This window comes from Trichosurus vulpecula, chromosome 1 (assembly GCF_011100635.1).
Source record: "Trichosurus vulpecula isolate mTriVul1 chromosome 1, mTriVul1.pri, whole genome shotgun sequence".
NCBI lineage: Eukaryota > Metazoa > Chordata > Mammalia > Diprotodontia > Phalangeridae > Trichosurus > Trichosurus vulpecula.
In genome coordinates this window covers 64,714,851-64,737,465 of record NC_050573.1, presented here as the reverse complement: position 1 = coordinate 64,737,465, position 22,615 = coordinate 64,714,851, and positions in this window count along the sequence as shown.

Here is a 22,615-nt window from a genome sequence, read left to right as displayed (position 1 = left end):
CTCCATTTGTCTCAGCAAGGTGACCAAGGCTTTTTCCCTGGGGCAAAAAATAAATTAGAGGTTGCTGCAGTGCTTCAGTAGGGAATAAACAGAGTTTAGGATTTAGTTAGCAAGAACAACTGGGAGGAAGCCAATGAAGGTAGACTTGGGGAAGGTCTAGCTGTACCATGCTCCATGCCCTCACTCCCAAATTACATCTTAGTCTTACATGGGTGTCTCCTCTGAGCTCCAAATGATGGTGCATTTAGGCTACCTTGCATCAATCATTATTTGTGGTTGGTATTACTGGTATAAAAGTGCCTCGTTATGTCTCTCAGCTGTCCCACTGGCTTCTTTCCCTGAATTTAGCCTGAGGGGGTTGAAGTGGTGGAGCAGAGCCCATGGCCACTATCACATATGAGTCTTCTCCTGTACTTGTCCTTTCAGCTCAGTTTTCTGTCCATGACCTCTTCTCCTCCCAGCATCCTATGAGGCAGAGAGGTCAGTGTTGATCATCCCCATTTTTACAGATGAGGAAGGAAAGTGAGGCCCAGAAAAATAAAACAACTTGCTAAGGTTACACAAAGTAGTTCACACAGTAACATAGCTTGGAGTAGATCTCAGTTCTCCTGACTCCCAGCCAATGACTCCCTCTAACCCTAAGGAGAGCTCTGAATATGATCTGTAACCCCCACTTGGTTCCTCATGGCGAAAGAGGTCCTTCTCTTATTTTCTCTGGCATTTTTCCGGGGCTCATGACAAAGGTTCAGCTCCTGGCAGGAGTCCAGATTCACACTTAGGATTTCTTTCTTGGGCAGAGTCTGTGTGTTGGGGGCAGCAACTGCCTGAACATGTTTGAGTGCATGATATCCCCTTAGCCCCAGAGGAACAAATAAGCAATGGGGACAGGTTACAATGGATGCAGAGGAAGAGATACTTAGGGACGCATGACATCCATAGCAAGGCTGCTCTTCTATGATGTCATGCCTGTCTCCTCTCTAAGCACTTGTCACCTTCGACTAGGTAGTATGATTTGGCCAGCTTTCACATACCTGCGGTGAATGGCCTGCTTCTTTCAGCTATCACAAGCCTACCCCATTGTATCACACTTTGCTTCATTGTGCTTGCAGATACTGCTTTTTTTTTTTTAACAATTTGAAGATTTGTGGTGACCCTGTGTTAAGCAAGTCTATCAGCACCATTTTCCCAATAGTATGTGCTGATTTCATGTCTCTGTGTCACATTTTGGTAATTTTCACTATATTTCAGACATTTTCATTATTATTATATCAGGTATGGGGATCTGAGATCGGTGATCTTTGATGCCACTATTCTAATTATTTTGAACCATCATGAACTGCCGCCCACATAAGATGGTAAACTCAATCAATAAAATGTGTATTCTGACTGCCCCACTGACTGGTCACCCCCTCATCTTTCTCCCTCACCTTGGGCTTCCCTATTTCTTGAGAAACAACAATATTGAAGTCAGACCAATTAATAACTCTACAATGGCCTCTAAATGTTCAAGTGAAAGAGTCAAGGAATTCATCATATTTCACTGCTGTCTTATTTTAAGAAATTGCTAGAACTACCCCAACCTTCAGCAACCACCATCCTGATCGGTCATCAGGCATTAACATTGAGGCAAGGTCTTCTACCAGCAAAAAAATTATGACTCATGGAAGGCTCAGATAATGGTTAGCAATTTTTTTAGCAATAAAGTATTTTTTAATTCAGGTATATACATTGTTTTTCTTTATACATAATACTATTGCACACTTAATAGACTTCAGTATAGTGTAAAAATAACTTTTATATGCATTGGGAAATCAAAAAAATTCATGTGGCTTGCTTAATTACAATATTTGCTCTTTTGAGCTGGTCTAGAATTGAATCCATGATATCTCTAAGGTATGCCTCTATATGCCACTTACAGCCTGCCAACCCAACCTCAGGGCTGGGTCCACAGCAATTACCTTCCATTTCTCATACCAGCTGCCTTGCTTTCCTTGCTGATCTAACATTATGCTGTTTATACCACCCGGTTCCTAAACCCAGAAGTTAGGTTCTTCTCAATTTTTCTAGGCAGCAAGATCAATCAGGCCTCCTGGAAGTCTTTTTCACTCTCTTGAGCTCTGAGTATGCTCAATCAAAAGATGAATATTTTTGCTTAGCTCTCCACTCTAGGTTATGTTAGGTATAGACACAGTCTCTGCCCTTTAAGAACTCCCAATCTGGAGACGGTTGAACTGAAATACAAGGCCAGACTGTATGCTTTAGATGAGGGTTACATGAGTTCAGAGAAGGAAGGGCTTGTTATGAGCTGAGGTTTTCTCAGGACAGCCTCCTCCTGCTGCCTCCAGACGTAGAGGCTCGAAGGCTACACATGTTTTGTCCCTGGTCACATGTGCCCTTGCTTTGCTGGAAGAACTCCCTTTCCTATTGCCCACAGGCTTCTGGCTGACAATTTGTATAGTTCCGTGTTAAAAGAAGTCATTTTCTGTTGTTTTCCATTGGATTTCCTGACAGTTATTTAGTCTTGTGTGCCAGCAGCGGTGCGCAGTATAGGATGAAGTAATAGACTCTCACACATGTGGGGCTAGGCGAGTCATATAGACTGACTTTAATGGAGACACTGAAAGTCTTTAATACACAAGTTAATGCTGAATCATCCTGACGTCTCAGAAAACTACAATGCTGCAATGGTTCAACATAGTAAGTTTTTATCTCTTCTTTGTTCCTGGATATGAAACACTTGTTCCCTCAAGGCTAACTATATCAGAACATTTTTGTTCTTCACGTGCACAGAGCAGCTGTAAGGGTGGGTCCTTGCCACGTCCTCTTAGCCTTCAATGGCCTTGCCTTGCATAGGCCTAAACAGGATATAACTGGCTCTCCACACTGGTGTAAACTTCAGGGTTTTCCTGCATTAGGTATTTGGGAGCTGGGTGGTCTTTCTCTCATTTAGGTAACAATCTTGCCTGGAAATCCTGAAGGAAGAATTAAAGCTCAGTTGAGATGGGGGCTTGGAAAGTCAATGAAAAGCCATTTCCAGTCCAAAAAGGGAAAGCAAAATCTGGGACAGTTTAGCTGTAGCACAGATTATTTGAAGGGGAGGAATGTGAAATCAGACTGCAGACATAGGTTTAAGGTGGGCTGTGGAGGGCCTCGAATTGCAGGCTAGATTTTGCATTGTATTCTGTAGTCAAAGAGGAGCCTTTGGAGATTTTGGAATAATGGAGCAATATAGTCACATCTGTGCATTTGAAATACTTGTTTCTTAACATGAGAAGTAGGCATAAGGGACTCAGAGCCTAGAAGGAAGAAGACTAATCAGTAGTCCAGTAATTCAGGTGAAAAAAGACTAGGATTTAACCATGGTGTTGACAAATATGAGGGGAGTGGCCCTGATGAGAGATGAGGAAGTAGAATTGTTATGCCCGGCCCCCCCCCACCCCCAGATTCTCCATCTTGCCCCAGCTCATTCCACCGTTTTTACTCCCATCTCCACGGACCCCACTGCTTGTACTCCCATCTCCACAAACCCCACTGTTTGTGTTCCCTTCTCCATGGAAATCAAATTGTGTTCTTTCCCTTTAAGTACCCTGTCCCTACCCCTCCTTGGAGCTGTTCAATTTGAGTCTTTACTCCGAACAGTTGCACGCTTGAATAAATCCACATCCAAATTTATATCCGGGTCTCGCTTTTTTTTGGCACAACATTTCTGGAGGCTCCATCGAGATCTGGGGGTGGCCTGTGTCACCCCCCGAGACCTGGGCCAGGGTCTTGTCCTCAGGTGTCTCCTCATCCTGACCTCTAAGGGGAGCTGGCCTCTGAGACGTTCCAGATGTTCCAGAGCCCCAGAGCTTGAGAGGGAGAACTAACCTGGCCCCCCCTCCCCATGCTGATCTGCCCTCTATTCGGACTTTTGTGGATCCAGACCTCTAGGGGGACTGGTCTCTGAGACGTTCCAGAGCCCCAGGGGTAAGTTAGGTTTCTGGTTTCTGGATTCTGTTGGGAATTCCCTTCTGGTTCTGGTGGAGATTCAGGGCCGGAGGCAGCTTACGTGGTCAGTAAGTGGGGGGGGGGACAGATCTAATTAGTCCGACAGACCCTCCCCTCTGAAAAAAAACTGATCTCCTGGGCATGCTAGAGACGTCTAGCCTCTGCCTGTTTCTGGTTTCTGGTATCTGTCCCAGGGCGTCTCTCCATTTTGTGTTTGTGTGTTTTTGCCTGTCTGTTTGTTCCTGTGTGTGTGTGCATCCGTGAATGAGTGAGAGTAGTCCTGTTAGCTGCCAAAGCAGAGGGCAGTAAACTCCCCCCTTGCCCCTCCCTATCACACTGGCATTCCTGAGGAGGGAGCAGAGCAGGCTAAGTTTCCGTAGTCTGGTTAAAATTTACCATCGTAAGGAGAAATACCCACAAGTTAAAGTCAAGTTGTGGGGGGGGGGGAAATTGATTTATGTTGAAGATGGGAGAAAACAGGATATGTGAGAAAAGAAAGCCTGAGAAGTGGTAAGAACAAGTTCTCAGGGCTCTGGCATAACCTCCGCTTAGGAGGAAGACTTAAAGGTACATGGGAAAAGTTTCTTTGAACTTCTCTGCACTAAAAAATTTCAAAATAAGGAATGGTTAACTCTTCCCTAAGATCAAAAAGGGAAACAGCCAGACAAGTATTTTAACCCTTTTTCTGCCTACATAAAGGAGAAAAGTTTTTGTGTAATGGGACCCAACCAGAAAAGAATTGAACTAAATGTGAAAAGTGAAGATGTGTCATTCTTAATTTAATGCTTAAGATAAATTAGAGTTCATTTTACTGCTTGTCACTAAAGTTTATGGGAAAAGGAAAAGAGAGACTGTGATAAAAATGGAAGATTAATAAAAAACAAATCTTGAGCAAGCAGCTCAAGGCTTGATAGCCTGAGTTAAAAACCCAATAGTTGAAGTTATAGAGAGGTGGAAGGGATTATGTCCACCCACTCTTTGGACTAGATCTGTGAGTAGGTTCTATTAAATTTAACATGAATATTGGTCCAGTATGTGACTTTAAACTGGCCTGGTTATAACAGGTGACTCCAAATTGTAATAGCATTCTTAATTGTAAAAGTATTTAGTATATTGATTGGCAAAAACAAATGTTCAAGTTAAATAGAATTGCTTCATATGTGAATTTTCTCAGATGTGAAGTTTATTTCAGTGGTGATAAGATGAAGGTGGAAATACATCCAGCCAGATTGGTAATCAATTAATTATGATTTTAAAAGGTTTAAATACATGACATCTGTTTATAGTATTGTTGTATTTCTAAAATTTTGTCATTGCTTGGTAACAACTGTTAAGTTCATCTGTGTTGTTAGAGAAACAATTTCTCTAAGTGTTGCTAGATTGACAATTGTACTGTTAAAATAATGAAGGGATTAGGAAACTGTTAAGTCATTTTATATGACCATGTCTTTTAAAGAAGTTTAATTTAAGAAGTTATAAACTTCCAGGTTTTGTAGCAGCAGTACTGGGATCCCTATTTGTACAATAAGTTGAGAAAAGCCTGGAAGTGGAAGTTTTACTGAAAGAGAGAGAACAGTGGAGTCAGAAACTAGCTGACCTCTGAACCTGGCTTTTAAAGTCAGTAAGACTAATTTTCAATAATTGGCTTTTAGGATATTCTTTTAAAAATTAAAATTTGATTGTGAGGTCCTGGTAAAAAAGCTTTAAAAAGAAAAGGTATTTGTCAGAAAATGCTATTATTGTCAAGTTGTGATACCCAAAGACCATGGTGAGTCAGCCTCCCTGGACCTAGCCCCGATCTCCCCTCCTGATGCCCTCCCCTCCCCACCTGCCCTTCTTGTGCTGAGTTCCTCCTTCATGAGACGACCAAGTCAGCTTCTGCAAGCCCCCACCTGGACTGCCTTTTCCCCTGGTCCCTGGAGTTTGGGCTGAATCTAACCCTCCTGGCTTCTAGCCATGACCTCCCCGGTTTCTATTTGTCAGTATCTCATGTCTTCTGAAGCCCACAGGGGCATAGCTCTCCTCTTTTCTCTCCTCCAGTGACCCTCCCCCAGGACCCCAAACTGCTTTTCTAGCCTCCAGACAGATTCGTTCTCTTTCCTCAGTAGCTCTCCATATTTCCTTCCTCAAGGAGGCTGGCATCCTTGTCCTGTGCTGGCCCCCCGGAACACCCCTCTGCTTCCTGTTAGAAAGCCTGGCACCTCCGACTTTTGGCCAGTGCAAGATCTTTGGGAGGTTGATAAGCCATCTTTACACCTTCCTCAGTGTCTTGCCACCCACCCACACTGTGTACAGTCTTGGACCTTAAGGATGCTTTCTTCTCCATTCCTTTGGCTCCTGCAAGTCAGCCACTTTTCACTTTTACCTGGGCTGACACTTCTTCGGGTTTCTCTGGCTAGCTGACCTGGACAAGGTTGCCTCAGGGTTTCAAAAATTCCCCCACCCTCTTTGATGAAGCCCTCCACCAGAATCTCTTGCCTTTCCAGGAATCTAACCTGTCTTACTCCCTCATTCAGTATGTTAATGATCTCTTGTTAGCTACATCCACTGAGGAAGGTTGCTTTCAAGCTACTCACTCTAAGTCTTCCACCCTTAACCCTGCCACTGTCCTTCCTGACTCCGACGATTTTTCTATTTACAAAGAACAGGGCCTCTTTCGACAATTTTTCTTCCGGTAAGACAATCAGAAACAAAAGGAAGATCCTCGCCCTCCTAGACTCTATTTGGCTCCCCTCTCAAGTTTCTCTTATCCACTGCCCGGGCCATCAACTTGGCGCAACTGGCAAGCATGCAGCCTATGCTGCTGCCCGGGCAGCATCCCTTTTGGAAGCCGCCCCCTTCTTTTTGTTTCAGAACCCCTTCCCTCTGCCACCCTTCCTCCCTCCTATTCACCCTTGGATGATTCCTTCATGGCCAAAAGAAAAAAAAGAGGGGGGAGGAAGGAGTCCAGGTGATGGGTTTTGGGAGATGGCCAAACTTTTGTTCCTGAGGTCTTGGGGAGGGATTGGGTGGGAAGACTCCATCAGATCACACCCCTGGTGGGGGAGCTACCCAGGGACAGATATTACATCCCCCACCTAGATAACAATCTTACCAGCGCAGTCACCAGATGTGGCCCTGGGCCCAAATGAACGCAAAACAGGCAGAGACAGCTCTACTGGGGGTAAGGCTGCGGGGAGCGCAACCTGGGGAATGTTGGGAAGTAGATTTTACTGAAGTGAAAACACCAGCAGCAGGTTTTAAATGTCTCTTGGTCTTTGCTGGAGAAAGAGACAGCCTCGGTGGTTGTAAAGAAACTCTTGAATGAATTGATCCCCCGTTTCTTCCCCTTAGCATTGGCTCAGATAATGGCCCTAGCTTTGTTGTCAAAGTTTCTTAGGGTGCAGCCAGAGCTTTAGGGGCAGAATGAAAATTGTATTGTGCTCAGGGTCCCAGAGCTCTGGTCAGGTTGAACAAGCAAACCGCACCCTTAAAGAGTTTCAGGAGAACTGGGTCACTTTGCTCCCTCTGGCCCTGCTCTGCAGCCAATGCACCCCTAATAAACTAGGTTGACCCCTTTGAAATTCTTTTTGGGCAGCCCCCTCCTATTAATGCTTCCCTCATGAAGTTCCTACAGGTTCTGCAACATACCCAGTCTCAGCTTTATAAATCTGTCCGGTAAGCTCCTCCTACTCCAACTTCTGACCACCTCCACTGCTTCCAGCCTGGGGACTCTGCCCTAATCCGGAAACATACAACCTCTGGTCCATTCCTGTCTGGCTCCACCACAGCCATGTGAAGGCAACTGCATCTGCACAATGGAAAGCAGAGCCCCTCGATGACCCCCAAAGGCTAAAACTGTTCTGACCCCCTTTTTGATCCTCCTATTATCCCCTTATGCCAAGCTCTACTTGGTTAGTCACTACAGGGAACAAACAGTCCTGGACTTTCCAAAATCCTGAAGTCATACATCGCCCCCTCAATACCCTTTTTCCCCAGCTGAGTCCGTTTGAGGGCCCACCAGCAGACACAGGCTACCTGCTCTGTTCTACTTCAGGATGCCCAACCACATGCGCCTGCCCTTGTGTCACAGCCTCCAACCTCCCCTCAACTGATCCTAGTGACTCCCTGTGGGTCCCAGTGGGCAGCATTGGGGGCTTGGACCTGTTACTCCGTATCCATACAATCAGGTCCGACCCCTGGCACCCCAAACTCGATCTTATTGTCCAAAACCCTTTCAATCCTGCCTGGAGAGGCCCAGTCTCTTGGGTCCTGGGTCTCATCATTATGCCTTGGGATCACATAGGGTTTCTGGGAGAGACGGTGACCCTGACTGTGACCAAGAAGCCTTTACCAGGTCCCTATCCCATTGGCCCAATAGGGAACCTAGCCATCCCTGCCCCAACACCTATTACTCAGGAACCCCACACCTATCAGGTTTCCTTGCTTGCCCTTTTATTGGCTGTTCATAAGACACTTAACAGCTCTAACCACATACTGGGAAAAAATTGTTGTATCTGTGTTAAGCCCCAGCCTCCTTACTATGTAGTGGTGGCACTAAATGCCTCTGTCACCCCTACCTCTAACACGGAGAACTGTGAGTGGAACCAACCACCGCTCACCCTTGGGGATGTGCAGGGAACAGGCCTTTCCCTTACATCACCTAACACCACTTTATCCAGTTCTCAGTATGGCTCCATTTGCAAACAAACTCAGGAGATTCAGGCCTCCAGCTCAGACTCCTTCCTGGCTCCTCCAGGAGCCTGGTGGGCTTGTCATGACGGCCTTACCCAGTGTGTCTCTGTACTGTGTTCCTCAGACACCAACAACACCCAGAGGGCCCCCTGTGCATCTTGGTGGCCATAGTTCCCCAGGTTTCCCTCCTCCCGGGTAAGGAAGGCTGGCGCTATATTTCCCCCAAAGGGCAACTGAATTACCATCAAAGGCAAGCAATACCACTCCTCATCCCCATCTTAGTGGGCCTGGGGCTTGTGGGCTCTGCTGCCACTGGAACGGCAGCCCTAGTCAAAGGGGACTTCAACTATAAGGGCGTAAGTGCACAGGTAAACACTGACCTCTCCCACATAGAACACTCCATCTCAGTCCTAGAAAAACAAGTGGACTCGTTGGCAGAAGTGGCCCTCCGGAACTGCAGAGGCCTTGACCTTCTTTTTCTCAAGCAAGGTGGCCTATGCATGGCCCTGGGAGAGGCTTGTTGTTTCTATACTAACAACTCTGGGGTGGTGCGGGAAAGCCTGAGGTTGGTACACCAAAATATTGCCAATAGACAAAGGGAGGTGGAAAACTCTGAGAACTGGTATCAGTCCCTGTTCAGTACATCCCCTTGGCTCACTACCCCGGTGATGGCCCTGGCTGGCCCCCTACTCCTCCTCATTATAGCTCTGGTTGTGGGCCCCTGCCTCATTAATCATTTTCTGCAATTTGTCAAGTCCTGCATAAACTCTGTTAAACTGCTATTGATTAGGAATCTCCATTACCGATTTGCAAATCCAAGTCCCCTTGATTCTTGTGACAGATCCACTGAGAATGTGTCAAGGAATTGACACACTTTGAAAAAAAAGTGGGTAATGTTATGCCTGCCCCCTTAGTTTCTCCATCTTACCCCAGCTCACCCCACTGTTTTTACTCCCATCTCCACAGACCCCACTGTTTGTGTTCCCATCTCCATGGAAATCAAATTGCTTTCTTTCCCTTTAAGTACCCTGTCCCTATCCCTGCTTGGGGCTGTTCTGTTTGAGTCTTTACTCTGAACAGTCGCCTGCTTGAATAGATCCACATCAAAATTCATATCCGGGTCTTGCTCGCTTTTTTTCGGCACAACAGAATCAGTAGGAGTTGACAATTGAATATAATGTGGGTAGGTGAGGGAGATTACAGAATTAAAGATTCCTAAAGTTTCAAGGCTTGTGCCTGGAGAAGGGAGAGCAACAATGGCTTTCAAAAGAAATATTTAAAAGGTGGGTGTATGTGGGGAATGGATAGGCTCTGATATATGTAGAAGATGTTGAGCTCAATGTTAGAATTTGGCATGGAGGCAAGTCAGGTCCTTCTGTGAAATGGGAGGGCTGTAGCAAGGTCTGAATTTTAATTTTTACAATTTAAAAAAGAAAACATGTAAATTCCATTATAGAAAAAGATCATTTAAATAATTATCCTATCACCAGTTGTAATGTTAATGGGATATGAAGATCTTCCCCATTAATTAATAGGCTTATATGGCCTTCTTTGAGCTCTGGCCCAGCTCACAGCTGTGATGTATCCTGAGTCACAGAGCCCACTGGGAAAGGAGCTTGCTTAGGGGAGGCTTGCTTGTAGGAAGGCTTTCACACCTTTTGTACTAAATTGATTAGGCTCTGAGTCATGAGGGTTGTGGTGCCTTCTGGGTCTTAGAAGTGTATGTATACTCTGGGTTGATATTTTGCTTTGGGGGGCTCACTTATAAGAAGGACCTTTTGATTTCCTGGTTGAGACTCTGAGTAGCTTTATGTTCAGACCTCCAACTGATCAGATGTAAAGGCTCTCCTGATCCAGTGATGTATATAAAGTGTATAGCAATATTGCTTTGATTCAAGCACTTAAGAGCCCTGTCCGTTGGTCTTTGTGCTAATTTTTCTGCTTGTATTCTCTTTGTTTGTATTTTCTCTGATGTTCAGGGTGCTGATTTTCCCCTCAACTAATGAATGTAATTAAAAGTAGGATTGTTAACCCCTTTTTGAGCAGTCTTTCCTAAAAAAGCAGATCTAGGAACTTGTGCTAGCAGCCATCCTGGGTGTGCCAGTGTGGTTGCTGTTACACCAGTTGGGGGTTATGTCAAACAAGCTCTTTATGAAGATTAATTTGAGAACAGGAGCTGTGCAGAATGAATTGGAAATAGAATAGTTAGAAGGCATCTGCCCTAGTCCAGTCATGAAGGAGTAATGGGCCTGGGAAGGGAATAAGAACTTACAAAGTGACTACTATGTACCACACACTGTGCTAGGTACTTCACTAATATGATGTCATTTGATCCTCACAAACGACCCTTTATGGAAGCCACTGTCATCACCCTCATTTTACGGTTGAGGAAATAGGCAAGCAGAGGTTTAAGTGTCTTTCCCAGGGTCCCACTGCTTGTAAGTATTTGAAGCTGGATTTGATCTCAGGAAGATGAGTCTTTCTGACACCAGGCAGGGGGCTATATCCATTGGGTGTGCCACCTAGCTGCTCCAATGGAGGTGTTAGCTGTGTTTAGGTGTAACGTTTTCTTATGTGAATGCTCTATTTTCTGAACAACGAAACAAAAAAGCATCTGTGTGAAAAAACACACAGGTAAATGGTTTGAAGAAACCCAAATAATTTGAAGTTCTTAGAGAAAACAGACTTTCAAATGAAAGTACTAAGAAAATGTGTTTAAAGCAACTCACATGCAAAAGAACAGAGGGCTGTTAGAGATCACTGCAACACATTGTTTTCCAGCAGCTAATCTGAATCTTAATATTTTCAGGACTTTATTGATGAACAGCTCTGCATAACAGAATTCTTTTGGGGGCTATGGAATTTTGGTCTAATAACTATTTCTGCTATACTTTGTGGAAATATGGACTTTAGGTTTTTTTAATTTAAATATCACCTGCTTTGGGGCATTAGAAAGCGGAGAATAGAAACTGAGAGTAGAAGCTGACTGAGAAAGGAAGGTCAGAGAAGCTCCAGACAGAAGCAAGAAGCACAGAAGCCAGCAAAAGTATTAGAAAAAAAGAGTATATGAATCAAAACTGAATAAAGAGTTTAGAGCCTGCACTACTCCACTGTTCAGCTTGGGTGTGTGTGGTGGGGAGTGGAGAGAGTGTGGAGAAATGCTTTCTTTCAGGAGCTAATGAGAGAAAAGGAGACTTCTCCTCTGTAACTAAAGAGTCAATATATCCCCCAAAGGGATCCTAATGTAAGCCCTTGTGCCAATTCGAGTTTAACACTCCTGGTTTATGGGATATGATGAGGCATTTTCATTTTCATTATTTTTCCTGGGGAAGAATAAAATCTGTGACTTATTCAGTGTTTGGTAGCTGGGCATCCTGCTTACTCATATTTGTGGAAAACACAGATTCTGAGATTTCCCAGAGTAAACTCTGAAGATGGACCTAATGCTTAAAAGACAATTATATCTTGGGGTTACTATTAGGGGATTATTAGGATTAAACCTAGTTTGTATAAACCCAGAGTTTAGTGGACTTGAGGCCTTTGGTTACAAAATCATTCATCATGCACTATCCCTTTAATGACTCTTTCTAGCATTTTCCCCATAGATGAAAGTCAAGATCACTGACCTCTAGTTTAAAGAATTTGTTGTCTTTCTTTTGTTTGGAAATTGGGGACAACATTTGTCCATTTTCAATTCTGCATTATGTCTTCTATTCTCAACGGAGGCCCAAAGATTACAGAAAGCGTCATGACAACAATCCTCATACCTATCCATTTTTCAATTCAGGATGATGTACTTTGGGGTCTGATGGCTTGGGTTTCTTGAGGGTGATTTGGTGCTGTCTTACTAGATCCTTATTATCAGAGGTTTCAACTGCTTTTAGGAAGCTAAGTGATACAGTGGATAGAACACTGGGCCTGGAGTTAGGAAAGCCCTGAGTTCAAATCCAGCCTCAGAGACTTACTAGCTGTGTGACCCTGGGCAAGTCAGTTAACATCTATTTGCCTCAATTTTCTTCTGTAAAATGGGAGTGTAATAGTACCTACCTCCCAGTGTTGTTGTGAGGATCAAATGAGATAATAGTTATAAGGTGCTTAACAGATTGCCTTACTTGATTATTATTTTAGTCATTTTTGTCCTGCCTCTCCCAATCTGATGATCGTTATCCTTGTTGGAGAGAAAGAATCAAGAAGTAAGTAGTGCTGTCTTGTGTCCATTATCCATGATCATCTTTCCATTCATTCCAAGCAGAGGTCTGATTCATTTCTTAGTCTTCCATTGGTAATCAGTATCTTTTATTACTTTAATGGGACTGTGTTTATATCAGTGTGGGTGCTCCTCCAGTAGGTAGAGCATGTGGCCCAATCCTTCATCTCTTAATAGCTGCTTTGTTTGGTTTCTGCCAAGATCATGCTTAGCTCAGGATAAGCTTATCTCAGGATAAAGGTATCTTTTCTCTCAATTATTACCTAGCCCTTAGTCATTGAATGGGTGTTGCCTCGGCCAAACTGAGACCTGAGAAAGACCTCAATTGAGAGAGGCCAAGGTCACCTGCTGCATCCTGGGACACTGCCAGTCCTGTTGACTTTTGTCTTGCTGCTGGACATCGATGATTCTGGAGGAGAGAATGAGGCTAATGACTTTACACAGCTCTGTCTCACTTAAATCCAATTCATTGATAAGTCAAGGCATTAGTCTCATGATATCATTGGCCCTCTTCCAGAACAACAACACCAAGCTCATCTACAGAAATCTCATCATCATGGAGATGGCTTCAGCTTTGATATCCAACACATCCATGGCACCCTCAGTTGCCTCTCTCCTGGAGGGCAGAGCAAAAAACTCCTCCCAAAGCTTCCTTCTATGGAGGGCTTATCAGAATTTCCAGACAACTCTTCATTTCCCACTAGCTGCTCTGCTCGATTTTGACTCTGCAAACATCACCTCACAGAGTATCCTCTCCTCCTTCCTTCTATGGATTATCTTGCCCAATTAGATTGCAAACTCCTTGAGGGCAGGGATTGTCTGTCTCTGTCTTATTTGTATTCTTAGTGCTTAGCCCAGTGCAGGTCACATAGGAGACACTTAAATATTTATTGACTATTGGACTGTACTATGAGAGGTTTATCTAAGTCTGAGTGCAAATCAGCTATACAGAAAATGCATCCAGAGTGCTAGGAGGACTCCTGATTTAATGAGTGTGGATGTATACATATAGGCTATATATATAGGTATATGTGCATATGTTTGTTGTCCTTTGTTCTCAAAGGGAACCAAAATGACATCACTCCATTAGAGTCAAGATACAGTGTGTCCAACTGTGACTGATCAGACCAATATGAGCCTGGAATGTTCTACCCCAGATCAGGCACAAATAGTCAATGTGAACATTTGGGGTGGATTCTCTAAATTTGTGCATCTCACAAGTCTTTCGAGCTACTTCAATTTTGTTTTGCTCATAGCGCACAGTGCCTTCTCTGATGTAGGAACGCTGTGCTGGGTGGTCCTGTGCCAGTGTTTCCCATGTCATACAATCATTTCCTAAGTTCTTAAAAAGATTTTGAGAGTGTCCTTCCTTTGACCACCCTGTGAACTCTTGCCCTGTGTGAATGCTCGATAAAATAGTCTTTTTGGCAAGCATACATTTTGCATTTGAACAGTGTGACCAGCCCATCATAGTTGCATTTTCTGAAGCAGAGTTTGAATACTTGGCAGTTTAGTTTGAGAAACGACCTCATTGTCTGGCATTTTATCCTGCCAGGTAATCTTCAGAATCTTCCTAAGAAAATTCAAATGAAAGTGATTCAGTTTCCTGATATGGCACTGGTATATTTTCCAGGTTTCACAGGTATACAACAATGAGGTCAACACAATGGCTCAGTGGACCCTCTGCTTGGTAGTCAGCCTAATACTTCTCTCTTACACTTTTCTTTGGAGTCTCCCAAACACTGATCTAGCTCTGGCAACCTCCTTATCAATGTGTACATCCTATTTACTGGAAAGTATACTACCAAGGGAAGTGAACTTATCCATAGCAGCATTTGAAACTTCTTCATTTGCTGTAACTGATGTTTCCATGTATGGATGGTGTGGTGGTGGCTGATGGAGCACCTGTGTTTTCTTGGTGTTAAACGTTAGGCCAAAATTAGCTCAAGCAGCGGAGAATTGATCCATAATTCATGGCATCTCAGTTTCAGAGACTGCATTGAGTGCCCAATCATCTGCAAAAAAAAAAAAAGTCATGTACCAACTCTCCTTCCACTTTGGTGCATATACACATAATGCAGAGGCATGCATATGTATATACACACATGTGCATATATGGACATAGTGCATGTATATGCTTATACATACGCATAGACGAAAGTATATGTGTATATGCATATTTATGCAATAAATGTACATGCATATATGTCCATACACAGACACACATACACACAGATTTGTGTATATATACATATATGTATGGATGTATATTTATGTATATATCCATCCATACATACACACATAAAACTGTATCTATGTGTCTCTATGTATCTTCTAGATATCAGTACAGTATTTGGCATGCCTATCTGTTGTGCCTCATTCTCACCACTACTAATAAATACATCATGTGATATTATTTCCTAGTCATTTCAACTTTTATATAGTCCTTTAGAATCATAGATTTGTAGTTGGAATAGATCTTATCAATTTTCTAGGAAATCCTTATTTCACAATTGAGGAAACTGAGGTCCAGAAAGGCAACTTGTCCAAAGTAGTAATAGTAGTGTCAGGATTTGAACTCAAGTCCTCTGACCACATTTAATGCTTTTTCTAATTCATTTCACTGTTTCCCCATATGACTTATTTTTTAAAAATCATGGCTGAAATTTGTTAAAGGCATAAAAGATGGGAATAGATAATGTTGGGGGAGGTTGCTTTGTGAAGACAGGCACACTAATACTATTGGTAGAGGTGTGAGTCGATCCACCCCTTTTGATGCCAAGAAGGTGAAATGTCCATGCCCTTTGCCTCAGAGTGGTATATCCCAAGGAGGCCAAAGAGAGGTCCTCTATACACCAAACAATTCATAATGTCCATGTTTGTTGTAGAAAATTATTCAAAACAAAGTAGATACTCATTGACTGAAAATGAATAAAACTGAGATGCATTAATATATTGGAAGATTAGTGCTTAATTTGATGATTATAAAGAGTACAGAGAGATCTGAGAATACTTGAATGAACTGATCTAGAATGAAGTACTTAGAGGCAGCAAAACAATATACAAAATGACTACAACATAAATGAAAGGAACAAAACAAAACAAAACCCCACAACCCTTGATGGTACATAATTATAGTGGCCAGAACTTGTCTCTGAAGAGGAAATATGGGAATCTTCCTTTCTCCTTTCTTTGCAGAGATGGGGAGCTATGGGCATATATCTGCATATATATTTCCAGATTCGGTTTTTGATTTGGTTAGTTTTGCTGAACTACTTTCTTCTTTATTACTCTTTGCTGGAGATGGTAGTGGGTGGGAAATGAAAGACTGGGAAATGAAAATAATATAAAAATAAAAAATGATTACAGGGTTGAACTAGACTAGATTTAAGTTCTAACATTTTGCGATTCTCTGGAGAGTGACTTAACTGGGGATAAAGGTGAATAAGCATATTCACAATGTAAGTCACTCAGATTTAGATGAATATGATTTCCCTTCTCAGGAGTAAACTCTAGTCCCAAATGTGCTTCTAAAATACCTGAAACTCCCCTTCAAGGGATGAGGGATCTGGGGTCCATTCATCAGTCCTCATATGGAAGTGACATTGAAGCTGGAGCATGTGGGCTTCATCTTTGTCCTGGACAATGGAGCCCAAGGAATGATCAGGTTCCAGTTATTTTAAGGAGACATTTGAAGAAAATATTTATAGCCTCTGGAATGATTTGTCCTTGAAAATTAAGCGACAGAACTACCCATCCTTGGAATACATTGAAGCAACCTGACAATTTCCCAAATTGCTGATGTCCTCAAGGTAATAGGCACTCTGGTGCTGGTGTATGCAGATTCACCACATATTCTGGATATGAGTAAAAGACAGGAAACAGCAAGTTGGGTCCCAATACTTCAGTGCTTTGTCTATCTGTGTGGTGTGTGCAGGAGGATCAAACTGCACAGAGACAAGAACACTAGAATACTAACTCGTTTCCTGTGAAGTGGCTCCAGATAAATTTGACTCTACAGATTCTCTTGCAACAGAAGACTAAAAGTTGTTATTGAGGTAGTTCATCAGGAAGATGGATGTGTTCTTACTGTATGAAAGGGATGGCTCAAGCTCACTGACTGATTCGTTACCATTCAGGGAAATATCTGTCGTCTGGGATGGATGATCTCAGAAACTATGTCAAGAATTTGCTGGTTAATGGCATCATTACATGATTATCCAGCTATCAAGATGAATTGCCTCTAGTGTCATTGAAGAATGGAAAAATATGAACGTACTGACTTCTAGCCTTTGAATAAAGGAACCGAGCCATTGTAAGTGTTCAGAATATACTAGAACATCTATTAGACAGCCAGTGGTTCTCACTACTGGATTTCTATAGTGGCTATTACCTGACTCCTAAGGTAGAAAAAGATAACAAGAAGATTATTTTCATATGCTCAGCTGGATGTTTACCAGTTTGATCTTATGCTGCAAGGAGTATCTGGGAAACCTCTTAGTTTCCAAAGACTAATGGAGAAAGTAGTTGGACATATGAACTAAACATCAACATATCTTGATAACGTCATTGGCTTTGGGAAGAATAAAAATGTTGGAGTGACTAAAGGAAAATGGCCTAAATTTTTTCACAGGCAAATATCAGTTTTGTAGAGTTTCTGTCAAGTCTGTAGGTCATATCTCAAGAAGGGGTGAGCACCCACACAGAGAAGATAAAATCACTCCTGATTTGTCCATGTTCAAAGAACCTTTAAAATTGAAAGGAGTTTTCTAGAATTGGGCAGTTATTATCTCTGATTTGTTAGGAACCATACTGCTATTGGTAAACCACTGACACCAGACTGAAGCCACATGGGAGGTCATGGTCTTGTGATATGTCAGTGAAGGTGATTTAAAAAGTAGAAGCCTTAAAGGCCAGAGGAGACATGCCTGTAGACTACAGAGAGGCTTGTTTAGATCAGAAAGAACAATTTCACCCATGGGTAGTATTGATTCTGTATCTCCTATGTCATAGAGAAATCATAGGGCAGGCAAGATATTTTCTCAGGAAAGGATTTATGTTTCCTTCGATTAGAACCTAGAGAAACTTGAATTGGATGAGTAACTTACTTACTATGGTGGCAAATATCTGAGTTAGAAAAAGAAGTATGGTTGAAAGTGTTAAAGTTCTTATTTTTGTATTTATTTATCTTTAATTTAATTTTTTGTTACATCTTAAGTTCCATGCTATGTCTTTCCCACCCTCCCCAACCCACACTAAAGAAAGCTGCTATTTTTTATCTTTTTTATATTTTTATTATTTAATATTTTTAGTTTTCAACATTGATTTCCACAAGATTTTGAGTTACAAATTGTCTCCTCATTTCTACCCTCCTTCGCACTCCAAGAGGGCATATATTCTGATTGCCCCTTTCCCCAGTCTGCTTTTCCTTCTGTCACCCCACTTCCCCCTTACCCCTTTCCCCTTACTTTCTTGTAGGGCAAGATAGATTTCTATACCCCATTGTCTGTATATCTTATTTCCCAGTTGCATGCAAAAAGAACTTTTTTTTGAGCCTTTGTTTTTGAAACTTTGAGTTCCAAATTCTCTCCGTTCTTCCCTCCCTACCCACCCTCCTTGAGAAGGCAAGCAATTCAACATAGGCCACATATGTATCATTATGCAAAACACTTCCATAATAGCCGTGTTGTGAAAGATTAACTATATTTCCCTCTATTCTCTCCTGTCCCCCTTTATTCAATTTTCTCCCTTCACCCTATCCCTTTTCAAAAGTGTTTGCTTTTGATTACCTCCTCCCTTGATCTGCCCTCTCTTCTATCCTTACCCCTCTCTTATCCCATTTCCCCCTACTTTCCTGTAGGGTAAGATACCCAATTGAGTGTGTATGTTATTCCCTCAAATCGGATGAGAGCAAGATTCACTCATTTCCTTTCACCTGCCCCCTCTTCCCTTCCAACAGAACTGCTTGTTTTGCCACTTTTATGTGAGATAATTTACCCCATTCTATCTCTCACTTTCTCCTTCTCCCAGTATATTTCACTCTCACCCCTTATTTTTATTTTTTAGATATCATCCCTTCATATTCAACTCACCCTGTGCCCTCTGTGCATATGTGTATATATATATGTGTATATATATATATATATATATATATATATGTGTGTGTGTGTGTGTGTATATATATTCCCTTCACCTACCCTAATACTGTGAAAGGTCTCATGAGTTACAACTATCATCTTCCCATGTGGGATTGTAAACAAAATGGTTCAACTTTATTAAGTCCCTTATAATTTCTCTTTCCTGTTTACCTTTTCATGCTTGTCTTGATTCTTGTATTTGAAAATCAAATTTTCTATTGAGCTCTGGTCTTTTCATTGAGAAAGGTTGAAAGTCCTCTATTTTGTTGAAAATCCATATTTTGGCTTGGATTATTATACTCAGTTCTGCTGGGTAGGCGATGCTTGTTTTTAATCCTAGCTCCTTTGACATCCGGAATATCATATTCTAATCCCTTTGATCCCTTAATGTAGAAGCTGCTAGATCTTGTGTATTCCTGGTTGTGTTTCTACAATACTCAAATTGTTTCTTTCTGACTTTTTTCAATATTTTCTCCACCTGGGAACTCTGGAATTTAGTTACAATATTCATATGTTTTCTTTTTGGGATCTTTTTCAGGAGACAATCAATAGATTCTTTCAATTTTTATTTCACCCTCTATGTCTAGAATATCAGGGCAGTTTTCCTCGATAATTTTGTGAAAGATGTGGTCTAGGCTCTTTTATTGGTCATGATTTTCAGGTAGTCCAATAATTTTAAATTCTCCCTCCTGGATCTATTCTCCAGGTCAGTGGCTTTTCCAATGAGATTTCTTATTGTCTTCCATTTTTTCATTCATTTGGTTCTGTTTTATAATTTCTTGATTTCTCATAAAGTCACCAGCTTCCACTTGCTGTGATCTAATTTTGAAGGTAGAAATTTCTTCAGTGGTCTTTTCGACCTCCTTTACCACTTGGGTAATTCTGCCTTTCAAGGTATTCTTCTCCTTATTGGCTTTTTGGAGCTCTTTTGCCATTTGAATTAGTCTAATTTTTAAGGTGTAATTTTCTTCAGTATTTTTTTGGGTGTCCTTTAGCAAGCTGTTGACTTGTTTCTCATGATTTTCTTGCATCACTCTCAGTTCTCTTCCTAATTTTTCCTCTATTTATCTTACTTGGTTTTTCAAATCCTTTTTGAGCTCGTCCATGGCCTGAGGCCAATTTGTATTTTTTTTGGAGGCTTTGGATGTAGGTTCTTTGACTTTGTTGACTTCTTCTGGCTGTACGTTTTGGTCTTCTTTGTCACCAAGAAAAGATTCTATAGTCTGAGTCTGAGTCCCTTTACCCTGCCTGCTCATATTCCCTGGAAACTGCTTGATCCTTGAGCTTTTTGTCAGGAGATGATTGCCTCTAGAGTGGAGAGTGCTTTGTCCTAAGGTTTAGGGGCCTTGTGCTGCTGTTTTCAGAGCTATGTCTATTGTACAGTCACCACAAACTCTGCTACAACAGTGCTCCTTCCCCCCCAAGAATTTCAAACCAGGAATGTGACCCAGATCCAAGCAGGGCAAAGCAAGGGAACCCTGCCTCTGCTACAGCAAAGCAATCCATGTACTCCCTCCCTGATCCACCACTTGATTCCTCCCACCCTGTGAGCCTGGGGCTGGAAGCAGCCACATCTGGATCTCTGGAAGCAGCCACAGGAGCTTCCTGATGTTGCCCCACAACCTGTGCTTCCCTGGGGCTGGGGCTAGACCATGCACTTCTCTCACCCAGATCCAGAAGTTTCCTACTGACCTGCTCAGTGGTGTTTGACATTTGTGGGTTGAAAAGTCTGGTAACTGCTACAGCTCAGTGATTCATGGCCCTGATACCTGCTCCACCAGACTCCCAGTCTGGTCTATCCTGGTGGCCCAAGCTGGGCTGCACTCTGCTCCCAGCATGGTATGACAGACCCTTCCCAGCCACCATCCAGGCCATCTTGCCTGGAGACTTGTTTCCCTCTGTTATTTTGTGGGTTGTAGCTCTAGAAGTTGTTCAGAGCCATTTTTACAGGTATTTGGAGGGATTTGGGGAGAGCTTAAGCAAGTCCTTATTTTCCAGCCACCATCTTGGCTTTGCCCCCTTGACTCAAAAGCCACTATTTCACACAGAACACACATTCACCAAGTATTTTGTGGTTACAGCATTTTCACCAGATTTTTTAGCCTCCTCCACAATCCATAGTAGAACTAGGGTGTTGTGCTTGGTAAGCTTTTCTTCTGTAGAGGTTATGCCGCAACTCTTTTATTCTGTTCTTAAGTTTATTCATGCAACATCTTGTACCTGAGCTGGAGTCTTCAGCTAAGGTTCTAACTTCAGGGCCACTTATAATTCAATTCTTCATTTACTAGAGGTGTTGTGCTTAATATACTTTTCCCAGACAGGGGAAGCTATAGGTGTTCTTAAATCAGCATTCTCAGCCAATAGACAGGAAATGTGTCTCAGTTCTCTTAGCCAGGCTTTGGAGCCAATAGTCATGAAGCTTTCTTCTTATCCAGGCTATACCAGAAGATCCAATGCCTAGAATAAGAGCAAGCATGCCAATTGGACTCCAAGTGGAATTCTCCCATTAATTACTTTACTTTTTCCAAACCTTCCATCAACTGCTGAATTTGGAACCTCTCGAGACTGAACTGAACTCTCATTTACTGTCTCTGCTGAGACTCAGTTCAACTGTCACCTATTAGCATTTTTGTTATTATTCATGAATTGAAGGTTAGGAAGAGATGTGGGAGAAGGATAATATGTGTTTTTCTTGGACCTAGAGAGCAGAATTAGGTCCAGGCAGGGAAAGATTTGTAGTTTATATTATTTCAAAAAACAAAACTAAACTATTAGAGCTATCCAACAAAAGGAAGGAAGGACTGCTTCAGAAAAAAGTTGGTGTTAGAATCACTTATTGTTCAGGTACATGTTAGAGTTGATAATCTCTAAGATCCCTTTCAATTTTGCTTGATAAACTGTGATCTATGAAGACATCAGAATCCAGAGGAAATGGAGTTTGAGCAAGAAGATGGAAAAAAGCAAGGGTCCAAATATAAAATATTAACCAGCTAAAATAGGAAAGATCAGTGAGGGACCAGTTTGGGAGTTACTGAAAGTCTCAAGCCTTAAGTTGCAAGGAGAAAGGAAGAACAGAGATTGACTGAAGGGGCAGGAAAAGGAATAGTGGGAAAGGGTAATGCCAGGAGCTCTCAAAAGTAACTAAAATGTTATCAGTTTGAGAGCAGGTGACTATTTGTCAGGGTTCCTGCTTAGGTATGGGTATAAATGGATACTCTTTGATATCATTACCTACTTGGGGAGTCTGCCATCCTATTAATAGTCTATCTTTCCAGTTAGTCATGGTGATTATTCATAGAGTTCAATAATTATAGAATTGGAAGAACTTTACAGGTCAACTTCTTCAATTTCTTGTTATTAGTACAGTTGCATTTATTAGTATGACTTATCTGCCTAGGCTAGGGGCTGAGAGCTCCAGAGACTGAGATCCTAGACTATATAGATCTTTCAATTTCTTCTTGCCTCTTCCTAGAGACTAGGGTTGAAAACACTGATTCTTGGCTTCTATCTCCTGTTCCTACCATGAGCTTCTTGGCATAGAGACTACCAATGAATGCCAAAATATTAGGTATGGAAGCGTGTTTTATTTAGAAGAATAACAATAAAGATA